The 14,229-nt window shown below is 37.1% G+C and overlaps 1 long non-coding RNA gene across 5 annotated transcripts in view; it reads right to left on the reverse strand.

Annotated features, from left to right (window-relative positions):
* Nucleotides 1–14,229, reverse strand: part of LOC145518748 (uncharacterized) — a 228,610-nt gene that overhangs the window by 168,592 nt on the left and 45,789 nt on the right. Inside the window, exon 3 of one of the 5 annotated variants that reach the window (XR_014063253.1) lies at nt 1,622–1,942. The exons of the other annotated variants lie outside the window; for them this stretch is intronic. This is a non-coding gene — a long non-coding RNA (uncharacterized LOC145518748). Of the gene's footprint in view, nt 1–1,621; nt 1,943–14,229 lie in introns of those variants that run through there. 5 annotated transcript variants of the gene reach the window in all.

Consider the following 14,229-nt stretch of genomic DNA (forward strand, 5'->3'; position numbering starts at 1 on the left):
CTATAGACACATCAATCCCCATCCTCTTGGTGAAACCGTCTCTCCTCAGCAATCTCTCCAAGCCTGTCCTGATCTCCAAATTACCAACCTCTCCCCTCGATCAACCAGCACCCCCAATCCCAGCTAGGTATGTGAAATGAAGTCATACTAAGAGATGAATGTCATTTTAAGGAGGTTTAAAATTCTGAAGAACTCTCTGATTTTTAAATAGGGATTACTTGAAAGCGTGATGGTCTTTCTAATTTGTAGAAATTTCTAATTTGTGCACATTTTAAAGAAAATATTGGAAAACGGGGAGATGGGGAATGATATTTGACATAATGAACCAGATAATGCAGTGGTAAAGAATCTGCCTGCCAGTGTAGGAGACTCAAGAGACGTGGGTTCAATCCTTAGGTTGGGAAGATCCCCTGGAGTAGGAAATGGAAACCCACTACAGTATTCTTGCCTAGAGAATCCCATGGACAGAGGCGCCTGGTGGCCTACAGTCCATGGGGTTGCAGAAGAATCAGACTTGACTGAGCAACTAAGCAACAACAACTTTGTTCAAAGATCTTCCACTCCACTTTTATCTGCTGCTCCACCTGTAGATTTTCCTGGGCTACAGAACTGAGTATGCACACGTGCGCGCACACACACACACACAAACACACACACACACACCCCTAACCAAAAGGTCCTGTCAAAATATCCATCCTGGAGGTCTGCTTCTCTGAGCTACACCAGTTTGACAGCCTTTCCGCTGCCTCCACATTCAAACCTACCTCACTGTCCACAACATGTCAGGGACCGAGACACGATAGCAGTGGAAGGGAACAGCCATGGGAGTAAGTGTCTCTTGTGTATGTCATTTGTCACCTGAGGGGCTGCAGCATTAGTATTTTTTGACATGATTTACAACATGTATTCAATAATTTTAAAAATACACAGGAACCTAACACTCAGGAAAAGGTATAAAAGCCTTAAATTTCTGTAATCTGTTTTTAGGATAGCAAAATTTCAGAAATGATCATGTTGTAACTAATGCAATTTAACGTCAATGTATTTTATTGTGAGAGAATTCCAGGTTCCTAACAAATTCTACAATATTCACAAGGATACATCTGCACAGTATATAAAATGGAAAATTAAGAACCACAGTTGCAAAATTTTCTTTTTATTTTCTATCACGTTGATAAAACGGTGAAGGGGAGAATATGTCAAAAAAAAAAAAAAAAAAAAACACCAAATTAGTTCCTGCTATTGTTTTTGCCATTCAGTTGATGCACTAATGAACAGGAGTAAGAGAACAGAAGACTGTTTACACATTCATCAGGTAATGGACATTTGGGTTGTTTCTAGTTTGGAGCAATTATAAATAAATCCAGATGTGTGTGTGTTTTCTTCTCTCTTGTGCGATCTTATCATGGTTGTAATCTGCACTTTTCTAATGACAAATGGTGTTGAGCATACTTTTATATACTTACTTGTAATCCATATCGCCATAGTGGTGAATATCTGTTCCAATACTAATGCCTATTATTAATTAGATTCTTTATTTTCTGATTACTGAGTTATGAAAGTTCTTTATATGTTCTAAAGACAAGTGTTTTTCAGTTACGTATTTTAAAATTTTTTTCCCTTTTATGGTTTTGATTTTCTGTGTTCTGCCTAAGAAATCTTTCCCTAACTCAAGGTCACAAAGATTCCCCTTATGTTTTAATAGTTTAGTATTTGGTACAGTTTTACATTAAGTCTATTTCCTATTTCAAGTTCATTTTTGCATTTGATATGAAGCATAGTTGAGGTTTTCTGTTTTGTTTCACTGGCTTTTTTTCATATGGATGTCCAATTGTTCCAGTACTATATTTTCAAAAGAATATTCTTTTACCATTAAATTAAAAATCACTCCAAATGGTGAGTACAGCCATGAAATTAAGATGCTTACTCCTTGGAAGGAAAGCTATGACCAACCTAGATAGCATATTAAAAAGCAGAGACATTACTTTGTCAACAAAGGTCCGTCTAGTCAAGGCTATGGTTTTTCCAGTGGTCATGCATGGATGTGAGAGTTGGACTATAAAGAAAGCTGAGCACCAAAGAATTGATGCTTTTGAACTGTGGTGTTGGAGAAGACTCTTGAGAGTCCCTTGGACTGCAAGGAGATCCAACCAGTCCATCCTAAAGAAGATCAGTCCTGGGTGTTCATTGGAAGGACTGATGTTGAAGCTGAAACTCCAATACTTTGGCCACCTGATGCGAAGAGCTGACTCATTTGAAAAGACTCTGATCCTGGGAAAGATTGAGGGCGGGAGGAGAAGGGAACGATAGAGGATGAAATGGCTGGATGGCATCACCAACTCGATGGACATGGGTTTGGGTAAACTCCGGCAGTTAGTGATGGATGGGGAGGCCTGGCATGCCGCGGTTCATGGGGTCGCAAAGAGTTGGACACGACTGAGTGACTGAACTGAACTGAACCATTAAATTTCCTAATTAAAAATTAATTGGCCAATAGGTGTGAGTCTGTTTCTTTCTGTTCCATTCTATTAAGCTGTTTCTATTTGTCAATAACACACTGTTTTGATTATTATAACTTTACAGTTAGTCATAAAATCAGGTAGTGAGAGTCCTCCAATGCAGCTCCTTTCAAAAAATGAAAATAGTTTTGACTATTCCATATCCTTTGCACTTTTATATATACTTTACAATCAATTTGTCAGTCTCTATATTACTGCATAATTTCTGACAAACTGTCTAAAAAGCAGTTTGTTTCTTTCTCTGTACTTGATCATTTTTTCTCTGCCTTCCTTCAAGATTTTCTTTTTATCTTTGGTTTTAAGCATTTTATTAAGATCTGATGAGTGTGTGTGTCCTGCTTTAGATTCTTGAAATTTCTTGAATCTGTGGTTTGATATCTTTCATTTTTTGGAAAATTCCTATCCATTAATTTTTAAATATTTCCTGTACCCATTTTTAATCTTTTTCTCACTCCATTCTATCTAGAATACAGTCAAAGGTCTCTTAGAACATTTGATATTATTACACAGTTTCTGGATTCTCTGCTCCTTTTCTCATACTTCTTTGTCTGTGTGTAAGTTTAAATTATTTTTAGGAAAAATAGTTTCCTGATATTTTCCTCCCTGATATTTCCCTCAGTTGTATCAGTTTATTTGCTGAACTATTTAAAGGCATTCTTCAAGTTTGATGTTGTGTGCACACACGGGTATATGTGTCTAATTCTAGCATTTCTCTTTTATTACATTATTATAAAGTCTGACTTTCTCTTTAAAATTCCCATCTGGTCATACATGTTGTCCATCTTTTCCATTAAATCTCTTAACATATTCATCATAGTTATTTTTAGATCTCTAAATGTTCTGACCTCTTGATCATCTCTGAGTCTGGTTCTGTTGCTTGCTTTGTCTATTGACAAAGGGTCACTTTTCCTTGCTTTCTGTGTATAGTATAATTTTTTCTATTTAACCAGTAGAGATATAGTGCGTAGATCAATGCAGACTAAGGTCATTATCACTTACGGTATTTATTATTTTGCAAAACTTTTGTCATTAATAACTATTAGCTCATCAGTGTCAGGATTTGAGTCAAGCTAGTCAAGAGGTGAGCAGGATTTGGGTTTTGATGTCACTGTGGTTACCTTTCTGGCACCATATGTTTCATTTCTGCTAGAGGTGGACTACCATTGCCTCATGCTTTAGGGCAGCGGCCTAGGGTACCAGAGGCTTTGCCCAGAATCCTTGTCCCATCACAGCTTTCACTGATTCCTTCACACCCTGCACCATACGGATGCTCTTCCTTCGTGCTTCTGCATGTCTCCCAGCAGGAGACTCGGCTGTTGCCTGTTGCTCCATGCTCTTGTCGGGGAGTGGAAAGAGTTCTCTGGTGCCAGGATCCCAGAGGTGGGGTTTCCCCTTGTTCTCCACGGCAGCAAAACCCTGACTTCAGTCTGTGGTTAGTCTCAGGCAGGAACTCACTCTCCTCTACAAGCAGCAAGCCTCTACTGATATAATTATAGGTATATACATAGTATAAGATCCTGGGGAAAGAAGGGGTTCCAGTCTCCCACTCAGGCCATCTATGGAGTAGAGTATTTTTTTACCTTTCCCTTTAAACCAACTCAGCTACTATGCATATATTCATTCTCTTCTTGCCATTACTTTCCAGTCCTAGCTAGTCCTCCCCCAGGCCTGGGGAGGTGTAGATTATCTGATTTTTCGACCCTGTTAGGGTGGGAGCAATACTCTTAATTTTAAATTACATAACTCATAATGTAGTCTTCATTTCCAACTTTTTTTTCTTTTTCTTCTAATTATTGAAATCACTCCCCTCTTACTGAGTTTCATCGACTTTATATGCGTGCATGCTCAGTCTCTCAGTTGCGTCTGACTCTTTGTCTGTCTGACTCTCTCAGTTTGTCTGAGCTCAGGGACTGTAGCCCACCAGGCTCCTCTGTCAATGGGGTTTTCCAGGCAAGAATACTGGAGCAGGTTGCCATATCCTCCTCCAGGGGATCTTCCCGACCCAAAGATGGAATCCACATTGCTTGCATCTCCTGTATTGGCAGGCAGATTCTTTACCACTGAGCTACTTGGGAAACCCCCTTTTTTATATCCATTCGTATGTTATTAGATTTTTAGCTGCAGACTCAAGGTATATTTTTGAAGTTATCTCTAAATGTAAAGAGAATATTCATGCCAGTTTGAGATACTGTGTTACACTTTTACACTGTTACACTGTGTTGTACATGTTGCACTTTTCTGTTTTATGGTTGTTTTTTGGGAGGGAGGGGAAAGATTCAACATCTGCAATTATATGATTCAGATTTTCTGTTTTCTTCTTACAGTTGCTTTGGATGAGCATAATCTGCTTTCTTTTTAACTCCTATTTAATTCATGAGTGGGGTTACTAGTTCAAGAGTGCCCTCTTCTGTTTAATAAAATATAGATCCTTCAATGTATAATGATAGGGAGTAGGTGAAGCTATTACCATTTTTTCCACTTTCTTTTCTACAGATTCGTAATTTCTCGCCTCTTATGTGCTTCTTTGCCTTCACTGTAACGTATCCAAAGGGAACCATTTCTTATCCACATATCCAGGTTCCCCTAGAAGTGATGCTTCCTCAAGGATGCTATTTCTGGTCCCATTCACATTCAAGGCCCTTTGCTGTACACAGTGTGGTAAACTACCAAATTCTAGCTCTCTGTCATCTCTGGATTCAAGGAGCAAACTACATCAATCACTTCATATGTGAAGACACAATGGTATAATCCATATCATTGGAGTTAAACTGAAAGAAGTTTGAATGCCAACAGTCATATTTACTGGCTACATGACTGTGGACAAAAGGAAAGAATGCACCCACTTCCTCATGTTGTGGTGACAATAAAATGACACAACATAGGACAATGCCTGACAGCAAGCAACTGCCTGTAAAAATAATGAAATATTATAGAAAAAGCCATAGTGCACTGATTACTCTTCACAACAGAATAAGATATTGTCGTCAACTATTTACTAATAGAAAAGAGAGGCTCAAAGTGTAGTGTTAATGATTTAAGAAAGAGAGAGTCAAAGTATGGTATTAATGAGATGTCTTTTATATTAGTGAATTTAGCCTTCAGCAAAGAAGAGCTATAAGCAACTCCTATGATGTTCCAGAATACAGGGCTAAAACACTCCCACACCAATTCCTGTGAGTGATTTGTAGCAGTGAAGGCAAGCAAAAGAATAAAAAAGAATGGCTAATTTTGAGTCATTGCTTAGCACCTATAAAACACCGTGTTGTATGCTATCTCATTTAATGTTCCCAGCAGCTCTTTACGGAGAGTCTCTCCTAATGTATCTATTTGTATTATAAAATTATTGCATTTATGATATGGAAAAAACCAAGCTGTCCGAAATGAAGTGGATTCCCCAAGATTTTACATTGCATGTACTAGTTTGCACAGTAATGTTATCTGCTATACCAACTCTAATATTTCAGAATTTGTCAGTATTTGAGTCAATTGACAAAGACATTCATGAATTCTCCTGTCTTGTGGTTCTACCCTTTTCTAAGGTCTCAGAGCCTTTTGCTTCAGGAAGAGGTAGAAGAAATGGGTAACAATGCACCCACTTCTCAAGGTTTTGCCCAGAAGTGACATACATTAGTTCCCACACCCCATAACCTCCTATATGCAAAGGACAGAGTAACATCGGGACTTGTATTCTAGCAGAGTACATGCTTAGCAGCCATCTCTCTATGGTATAGAAACTTGGTGGACAGTTAGCCATGTCTACCCGAAAGTGTAAAATGATAGTCTGTTACCTAACCAAAGTGCTATGACACTAAAGTGTCTTTCTCCTATACCATATTGCCTCTCAGCCTTTTAAATAGCTCATCACAAACAGAAAACAAAAAATCCTATTGCGTACTTTCCTATAGTGGTCAGCTTTATTTATAAAATATAGCTCTTTGTGTTCTTGGATTGAAAAATCAATATTGCCAAAATGGACATATTACCCAAAACAATCTACATATTTAATGAAATCTCTGTACATATAAGTTAATTTGCCTTACACCCAAAATGAATACAATATTGTAAGTCAGCTATACTTCAGTTAAAAAATTACAACCATCCTAGTTGGTGAAAAAATGATAATAAAGTATGGTTTTGTTTTCAATAAAAGGCAATAATATTACATTACTATTATCTAGCTGCACAAATTCTAATAAAAACCTAAGATATATTAAACATATAGCTCATCTGAGGAGATGAATTGTACAAAAGACATGGCACTTTTAAGCATAACAGCTTACAAATACATCTTTAATGAACATGTCTATCAAAACAGATAAAGGCCAAACTTAAGAAAATTAAGACCAGTCAATTCTTGATTTTTGTCCCACTATCTTGATTTCTACTTAAACCTAGGCATTTTATTTGAGATGAATTAATAAAAACATAAATAGAAAATAGAGCAACAAAACATAAATAGAAAATAGAGCAACAAAACAGTGCTTTCTATGGTGTGCTAAAGTTTATTTTTAAAAATTTAATTGCGGTTTATCCAATAGAGAGTGAATCTATGAGTTTTACAAACAAAGGATCCATTTAATTTCAAACAGAAATATGCTTATTTGCAACCATGTTTAAAAAAAAGATGAAGCAAATTCATTGCTTCAGAATTCAAGATATTCATTGTCCATCTTTTTCTTCTAATTTCTCCTGTAACCAGCAAGTTAGTGCTATGAGAAGAGGACATATATTTATTTAAATGGTGCTGACACACACTGGAAATTTTTTAAACATGTTTATTTATTCATGACTCTTCTTCAGTCATCAATTGTTTCCACATAGCCTTTGAAAAATAGAGGGATTTATGTAATGGTAGTATGGGCCACTTGTGTGGTATAAATATATATATTGCTAAGTAAACATTCTATACACATAAAATATATACATAACACTAAGTCTTGCTTATACAAGAGCTGGAGTAAGGACAGTGCCTTCTGGCTTAGCTCAGAAAATGTAATTTCTATAATGAATCATGTTTTCCCTTATATCTTTGATAGCGTAGACCCAGATAATAAGATGAAACTTTCACACAAAAAAAAGGAAACTAGAATAGCAATAACATCAGAAACTAAATGGACCCCGAACCAATGAATGCTAAATAGTCAAAAGTCATAATAAGGGAAGTGATTTTTTATTTAAGTCACTCCATTTTCAACATTCATCAGAGTAAGAGAGAAGCTTCCATTAGTTTTTTATGGATGGTAAGTAACTAGATCTGCTTCTTTTAGCATTCCGAAGCCTGCCTGGGTATGGTAACACTTGTCATCACTTCAAGTAGCTGTAGGGTCCTTAAAACTCACTGTGTCTGTCTTTTGCTTATCACTCGAAAAAGATTAATCTCTAAACAATGATCTCTGGTACTGTTAACCTTAGGCTTGAACTTTTTAGTCCATCAGGGGAAAAGGGGCAGGATTCAGAAGGCAGAGGAAATATCTAAAGTTTATAAAGCAGAGGAGAAAGCATTTCCCTAATGTAATAAATCTTCATCATAAAAACAAAATCTTTCACTACAAAAAAAAAAAAAAAAGGCCCACAGTAGGATATTATCTTTACCTACCCTTTTTTCACTTATTTCCCCAGGAATAACCTAGTGGTAACTCTTTACAAAGTCTCAGTAAAAACTGTCCAAAAAGTTTCCTGACAATGTTTTCTCTTTCTCTTCCTTTCTTTCAGCTTTCTGCCCAGAATTTGACAAGGACTGGAAGCAAGTTCTAACTTTCACAGCAATTTATCTTTCTACATCACCTGTTTCTAGGTGATAAACACACCATTTTCAAATTAGTGTGGCTTTTGTTCAGTTAATTATATGCGTCAGGAATTATTTCAACAGGAATGTAATTTTCACCACACACATACATTAAAGCAGAAACCTTCCTGGAACCTTTAACTCCTGTGCATTAAATTTTATAAACATTTTCCCACAGAAGTGAAAATCTTAAATGGAACATTTCCTAGGGAAAATAATGAAAACTTTGAAGAAACAGCAAACATCATAACCCCCAAAAAAGCCTAGAAACAGGAAAAAGACTATTGCTCTGTTTCACATCAGAGAGAATCACCTAGAAATAAAAACCCTTAGATATGTCATACTTCTTACCCTCATGTAACTTATAGCCTAAATTATGACATTTTAAAATTTAATTTAGGTTCAAACTATAAAGCTATATTTTAATGGTAATATAATCTTATCAACCCTATACCACTTTCTACCTGCATTATTTTTAATAAATTACAAACAATCATCAGGATTTATGGTTTTGACATATTTTTCCTTCATTTCAGATTTCTATAAGGTCTTATTCTTTTTATATCATTTGTCATAAGGAATGAGCCAAAGTGCTTATTAATTTAAAAAACAAAAGCTGACCAAACTCTGATTATTTAAATCTACTTTTATTTTTGGACTCAGTTAAAATACTTCTAAACTATGCATGCATCAACTTTGAGAAGATGTAATTGTGATATTAAATTTTATTGAAATTTCTCAGGTCCTGATTTGTGTACTGGCTTATGCTCTGAGTTCCCACGAAGCAGTAAAACGTTTAAAATACTGTCTGTGCAAATGCAAAATTTATGAATTCACACATCTCTGAGTTGATTTATGTGAAATAATAATGCACTATTTAATGCTTAAACATGGCTAGGAGCTATGCTAGGCTATCAAGATGTACAATGGAATAATAGATTTATAAGACGGATAACCTTCTTGCCTAGAGAAGCTTGTTTAAAGGTGTTGTACAGATATATTAAACTATATGTAATTTTATACTAACTTAATGCTGTAGGCCTATACTGCAAGCAATAAAAGATTACAACCATGGCATTTGCAATAATAAAATGATCTGGCTATTCAACATAAGGTGTCTGAGGACTAAAAAGAGACAAGGAACTTATTTAAAACTTTTGTCCCTTTTCATTCATTGCTCTTTACGAATTATTATTTTTCCCTTTAATGTGGCCGACATAACTGCATGCTCCCACAGTTCTCTCATTGAGTAACTGAGGGAAAAGGTTTCTGTAAGGACAGTAATTGGATGTTTCCAGGAAGCCTGCAGGCACATCTAATTATCAGCTGATTTGCTTAGAAAACTAACTAAAAAAATTCTTAGAATGAAATATAAGAGAAAATTATAATTGACAGTTTTCTTATAGTCTCTTTACTCTTTTAATTACATTATTCATCATTTCTTTTTAAAATCAGAGAAGGAAATATATTTTAACCTGGGATTTTAGCTTTTTGATCATTATAAGATAAACATTGAGATGCATTAGTTCGACTTTTATGCTGAGTTAAAAGAGATGACAACTTTAGAATTTTTAAAGTGATTGTTCCCATCATATGATGCTTTGAATTTTGTAGTGATTCGTTTTCAGAGTTAAACCCTCTTACACACAGTGTGCTGAATTAATGACAAAATGTCTCTTTAAAATAGAGAAATAAACAAGGTAGTAAACACATTTTTTTCAATATAAAACTTTAATAAAAATTAAATCTCCTTTGAAATAAGAAAATTTTTGACAAATCAAAATGCTAATGTAAGTTAGTTTATATTGATTACAAGTCTTACAAACCAAATAAGCTATGATAGGATGAATAAACAGTTATAGGGAAATAAAGAGTAGTTTTAAATTTTCATGTTGTATTGCTAAAGGTCCAGCTGAAATCAAGTTAAATTCTAATGACGTTGTCAAAATAATCATGACAAATATTTTTTCTTTCAGCTTCCAATATTCAATTGTATGTCTGTTGGATACATTGCCTACTTAAAGTTTTAAAGTTTGACAGTGATATCAGTTACACTGACCTTAAAATCAGCTGTATTTGTCAGGAAAGAGCCCAACTGCATATTAACCATCAAATGTTCAACTCCCTTTCTGTGCAGGCAGCTTCTAAATACAAAATTTCAATAGCCATTGTTAATGGCATTTCAGCAACTTTTATCCCCTATTTACATATACAGTGAAAACACATATAATTAAGGAATATCTCAGTGCTGAAATGTCGTCTTATGTGGGGCACTCGGTGTTGAATGATTTTCAGCATGCTCAACACTGCCCTGAGGAGATGTATAATATCTAAAGAGCCAGAAAGCTAAAAACTGGTTGAAACTTGTCAAAATATGTGGTCAGTCTGAGTTGTGGGAGAGTAACTGGTGTCCATCGTAACCAGGTTTCCTGCAAGCTGTATCTGCCTAGTTACCTGACGTGGGATTGACAGGAACGTGATACAGACAGATAACCTTTATAAAAATAAATCCTTTTAAAAATAAGATGGGAGACAGGAGGTGGTGTCACTATCCCACCTTGATTGCTAAAAGGATACAAATCTGTGAGAACATGAATACCAGGACAAAAGGTATGATTATTACAAAATACATGAAATTTTCTAAGAGCTCTTATCTTTTTGAATATTTGGGGTTGAGAGTTGGGACAACTCCCTTCAGGTGTCTGCTCAAATGGCACCAACATAAATAACACAGCCTCCCCATCCCTTTCACTTACACCATTTTCTATCTGCTCACCCTTATTTTTTGTCTTAGCACTTCTAATACCTGAACCACTATTAATACATACTTATTTCTTTATCTGTTTGTCTGACTCTTTCAACTTAAATGTAAATTCTGTGAGTGCAGGATGTCATTGGTTCACTGCTGTGCTCCTGCAACCACATCTGACACCTGTTTTAGCATTTATTGAATTAATATTCATGACACAAATGGATAGTATTTTTCACTATCTAATTCTTGAGCCTTGAACAAATCATTGAATTCTTCTGGCTTTCAGGCTCTCCCTAATTTCTAGAATTGGGGCATTGGACTAGGTAATCTCTCTGATCTTTCAGATTCAAATGTCTTCACGTTATTAAAATGCTTCCATTTAACCCTGTAGACTATCCTTTCTAAACAATAGTGTATGTCCAAGAATTCACTTAGACAAATATGAATTTCCCTGCATTATTCTTGTTGTTGTTGTTCAGTCACTCAGTCGTGTCCGACTCTTTGCGACCCCATGGACTGCAGCAAGCCAGGCCTCCCTGTCCTTCACTGTCTCCCGGGGTTTGCTCAGATTCATCTCCGTTGATTCAGTGATGCCATCCAACCATCTCATCCTCTGTCGTCCCCTTCTCCTCCTGCCTTCAATCTTTCCCAGCATCAGGGTCTTTTCCAGTGAGTCGGCTCTTCTCATCAGGTGGCCAAAGTATTGGAGCTTCAGCTTCAGCGACAGTTCTTCCAATGAACATTCAGGGGTGATTTCCTTTAGGATTGACTGGTTTGATCTCCTTGCAGTCCAGGGAACTCTCAAGAGTCTTCTCCAGCATCGCAGTTCAAAAGAATCAATTGTTTGGTGCCCAGCCTCCTTTATATCATGCATCATCATATCATAATAACGCTACAAGGTCACAGTTCCTTTTCACGTTAGAGTGGCAACACATTCCAATTTTTTTCATTTTAATAATTCAAATTTGTGTTCATTACTTAAATTTGAAAAAACAGTAATTGTGCCAGTTATCAATTTCTTGCTTTTCAGATCCTAATCTACCCTTCAATGCCCAGCCTTGTGGTGCTGAAGGTGGACCCTCTAAATATTTATCTATGGGGCTTCCCTTGTGACTCAGCTGGTAAAGAATCCGCCTGCAATGCGGGAGACCTGGGTTCAACCCCTGGGTTGGGAAGATCCCCTGGGAAAGGGAAAGGCTATCCACTCCAGTATTCTGGCCTGGAGAATTCCATCGACTGTATAGTCTATGGGGTCACAAAGAGTCGGACACGACTGAGTGACTTTACAATGCTAAACGTTGTCAGTAGGAGGTGACAGGGGGACTCTGGCGAAGGGAGTGTCTTCCTTGGTATTCAGCGTGCGTTCCTCCTTTCAGCCAGTTCCGCTGACACTCGTGGAGTCATGGCCGACGCTTGCAGACTCATGGACGGTCGCCCGCCAGGCTTCTCCTTCCATGGGATTTTTCCAGGCAAGAATACTGGAGTGGGGTGTCATTCTCTTCTGCAGGGCATCTTCCCGACTCAGGGGATGAACCTGGCTCTCCTGTATTGCAGCTGGATTCTTCACCAACTGGGAAGTCCTGGTGGTGCTCCATTACCTAGCAAGCTTCAACACCACCCGTGCAGGTAGCACACCGTTTCCAAGTGCATCCCCACCTTGGGGACCCTGCCTTAGCCACAGCGACAGCTGCTACTCTATCTATCTGCTCTTCTCATGTTCTTTGGAGTCCTCTTTACATCTTAGTAGCAATTAATACCTGCTGCTGCTGCTGCTGCTGCTGCTAAGTCGCTTCAGTCGTGTCTGACTCTGTGCGATCCCATAGACAGCAGCCCACCAGGCTCCGCTGTCCCTGGGATTCTCCAGGCAAGAATACTGGAGTGGGTTGCCATTTCCTTCTCCAGTGCATGAAAGTGAAAAGTGAAAGTGAAGTCGCTCAGTCGTGTCCGACTCTTGGCGACCCCATGGACTGCAGCCTATCAGGCTCCTCCATCCATGGGATTTTCCAGGCAAGAGTACTGGAGTGGGGTGCCATTGCCTTCTCCTAATTAATCCCTAGTTACTAATTAATAATTCCCTGTAATCAACTTACTCTGCTTGAATTCCTGTGTTGTTTTTGTCTCCAAGCTGGACCCTGAATGATATAGTAATTTTTTTAGAGATTTATTTAATAAAAAATAAAGTATATGCTATTACCTCAAATTATGCCAACATCTATCTTTGAATTTTGTAGTCTTAGAAGATCTTATCATCTTGAGACTTTTTTCTTTCTTAAAATGCCAAAAAAAAAAAAAAAAAGTATAGAAGTCTAAAAAGTAAAAGTATGCTTCTTCGGTTTTTAGTTTAATACATGGGGATTGTTTTTCAAAAAAATTGGATTGTTTTTTAAAAAAATAGGGTGGATTTATTTTATGAGCAAGTAGAGAAACTGAATTTAATAAATATACAAGTCTCTGGAGTCCAATTTACTTTATAACAGAGGATAAAAATTGATTTGTAAAAATGCCTTCCTGTACATTATTACATGCTCCTTACACAGGGTTGCACATATGTATGAGTCATCAGAGCCATATACACGCAGTGATAGTAGCTTAAGCAGGACTAGGCATGGGTGCTTTCTAGTTAGAATATAGCATTGCACAGACCACTTGAATCTTATGGAATACTATATGGCTTAATGTAAAACATGCAATAACTCTTCAGAGAATTATGGTTTTTGTCCTCGAATTAAAAGACTTAAATTGCAAACATATATCCTTATGAATCTTCTTCCTTAACTTTCAAAAGCTAAATATAATACTCAATACTTGTCAATATGGTCTTTTCACTGAGCTTAAAAAGATAATGTCATCTGACAAAAAAGATATGCACGGCATTTACACTCAGTCGTGTCCAACTCTTTGTGACTCCATGGACTATACTGTCCACGGAATTCTCCAGGCCAGGATAATGAAATGGGTAGCTGTTCCCTTCTCCTGGGGATCTTCCCAACCAGGGATCAAACCCAGGTCTCCCGCAATGCAGACAGATTCTTTACCAGCTGAGCCACCAGGGAAGCCCAAGAATACTGGAGTGGGTAACCTATCTCTTCTCCAGCGGACATTCCTGAACCAGAAATTGAACCGGGTCTCCTGCATTGCAGGCAGTTTCTTTACCAACTGAGCTATCAGGAAAG

The sequence above is a fragment of the Giraffa tippelskirchi genome, chromosome 8 (assembly GCF_054371585.1).
Source record: "Giraffa tippelskirchi isolate mGirTip1 chromosome 8, T2T-mGirTip1v1.2.pri, whole genome shotgun sequence".
NCBI classification, from domain to species: domain Eukaryota; kingdom Metazoa; phylum Chordata; class Mammalia; order Artiodactyla; family Giraffidae; genus Giraffa; species Giraffa tippelskirchi.